We start from the raw sequence: 3,033 nt of genomic DNA on the forward strand, positions 1-3,033 counted from the left end.
ATCGAGTCGCCTGCGTGTTGCGTGGGTTGCGAGCAGCGCAGGCACACATTCTGACACGGTAGCTATTGGCTGTGTAATAGGACGCGCCTGCATGATACGGCAGCATATCCTGTTCCGCACTCCTGCTTCCTGGTTGCCTCCCATTGGTGGGAGGTCCAATATGTTCTCAGAGCTCCCAGTCATTGCTGAGCATAACCTCTGTTTGTGTGACGCTGCACTCATCACCTAGTTCCTGTCTGCCTTAACCCTGCTGCCTGACCCTGCCTGCTTACTACTCTGTGATACTCTCCTGCACTGACCTTGGCTTTGGAACCACGACGACGCTGCTCTCTACTGCACTGACACTGGCTTGGCTCCACAACTACTCTACGCTCTGCAACCCTGACCCTGGCTACGTACCCCAACGATCCGCTGCTCTATACTCCAAGATCCGGTAAGTACCTCATTTACGCTGTCTTTTGTTACCCAGATCCGGCCTGCATGACTATCCTACACTCAAGATGTGCCCTCGCGGTTGTGGATGGCGTTCTATACAATTCCCTACCTCAGCCCCGCGGTCGCGCCTCGTTTGTGGTTAGCTACGCGTTACAGAATCCTATGCTGATGAGCTAAATTACGACCGTTATTTTTGCATATAATTAGCTTGGTGGAGACCACACATTATCTCCGGTAACATAACGGTAACATAACGTCCATTCCCGGTTTAAGCCGACCCGTTAGTAATTTTCAGGTTATTCTCAAACCTGTGACCATCTTTCTTCATGCGTTTGGTACAGAAACTAAGGGGGCTATGCACTAAGCTCCGTTAAGTCACTTTTAGAGCGCAAAGTGCTCTTAGAACGTGCTTTTGCGCTCAACCCGATGCACTAAGCAATGCAAACAGGCACTTTGCGCTCTAAAAATGACTTTTTTCCGGAATTTTTTCTAAGTTCAACTTTGCTTGTTTGTAACCCTGTTTGCGTTAAATTCTGCCCTTAAGCGGGATGCACTAAGCAACGCAACCTTAGCAAACGCGAAAGTTGCGTTGATCAGAACACGTCAGGTCAGAGTAGACGCAAAGAAATCTGGACTTAGAAAAAATTATTGCTTTTCATCTTTGCATGCGCAAAACCCATACAGCAGGCCGGCAGGTGTCCCCGGTTGACCCCGCGGGGGTCCCCGGCTCACCAAGCGGGCTCCCCGTGGGAGTCCCCGCGGGAGTCCGAGGGTCCCCGCGGCTGTCCCGGGGTACCCGTGGGCCTGCGGTACCAATGTTGCACATCCAAAAATAATAAACAATATCTATAACTAAATACACCCCCCTAACACATACTATACAGTAATGGCCAAAATTACTATTATCCACATATGGATAATAATGTATTTGTCCATTTAAAATACATATAACTTTCAATAAATACAGTAAAAACATTTTCCACTTACCTTTTACAGCACCCACGATGAAGGCCGTCTTCCTGCCCATGCCCCCTCCGATGCTGCAAGACATACACAAGAATAAAAACATCCAATGTAATGTCCCCTAACCCCTTAATCACCATAGCGGTTATTAACCGCTACAGGCATTAAGGAGTTAACCCACCCTCACCCACCACTCGGGAGGCCTACATACCCTCCCCCACTAACCCCCCACCCCTTGAGGCCTAACCACCCTCACCCACTACCCAGACAGGGGGCCTACCCACATACCCTTGGGGCCAATACCCCCTACCCCCACCCCCAGTAACCACAATAAAAACAATACACTGCCCCACAATAAACATCATTCTATTTATTAAATACATTACCCACCCCCTGTGCCCCCTCATAATTACATGATTAATCCTTTTACATAAAGGGTTCATACCCCAGGCCCATGCGAGTCCCCGTGGGCCTGATGGGTCACCTGACAGACCTACAGGTTACCAGGTGGTCTCCGCGGGTCACCGTGGGCCACAATTGGGTCCCCACGGTAGGCCTGCGGATGTCTAGGAGCCCCGGGCAGACCCACAGGTGTCTGAGGGGCCTCGGGTGGTTCCCATGGGGGTCTGGGGACCCACGGGTGCTCACTACGGGTCCACGGTGCCCCCACAGATGTGGGGCCACCGGATCTTCCCTGCAGGTGTCACCCGTGGACCACGCAGCCTGGTACCTGTGAGATACCCGAGGATACCTCAGGTGGTCTCCAGAGGTCTCACGCAGAACCAAGGAACCAACCCTGAATGTAAAATAAATAAACCTGACCTATACATTCAATACATACATCCCCCCCCAACACATACAGTACAATAATGTGCCAAATAACTATTATCCAGATATGGATAATAGATTATTTGCCCTTTATTAAACACATAAAACATGCATAAATCAAAACATGAATTTTTAATCTTAAAATCACCACATTGCATGTTAAAATAAATGCAGCAGCCATTGTAAATATAAACCAACAAACCAGCAGCTACACAAATGTATATGAAATGTCACACAATTGCATTGAGTGTGTACATGATGCAATTAATCTGTGCATCATGTAACACTTTGATTTTTCATTCATGTCTTTTATTTTTTCAGTCCCATTTAATGCCCGTGAATGTAGCTATGTATATACATACATTCACGGACACTGAATGGGTTTATTCTATGTGATTTTTGTATGGAAATGCATTGTTTTCTATGCTGTATTATTGCCCCTGTATTTTATGTATATCTATCTATATGGATAGACATACAGTACAGGGATAATAATTGATTGTTTTGCTAATGTTTATGTTCTTTTCATGTATGGCTAATGTATTTATCAGCTTTATTTTGTCATTGTTGTGAATAATATAATTTGTATTTAGTTACAGGTTAATTGTAATGGCTTCTTTATGGTTCTTAGATTAGAATGATGATGGTTACTTTAAATTAGAATTGTTTTGGCAATGGTTTGGCTTTAGGAATTGAATAGGGAATTGTATAATTGATTTGTATTGTATTGTAATTATTTGAGGAAATTGATTAATTGATTGATGCTAATTGTATTGATGTTGCTTAGTTTATATTTGATTTTCATGA

The sequence above is a fragment of the Ascaphus truei genome, chromosome 4 (assembly GCF_040206685.1).
Source record: "Ascaphus truei isolate aAscTru1 chromosome 4, aAscTru1.hap1, whole genome shotgun sequence".
Lineage (NCBI taxonomy): Eukaryota > Metazoa > Chordata > Amphibia > Anura > Ascaphidae > Ascaphus > Ascaphus truei.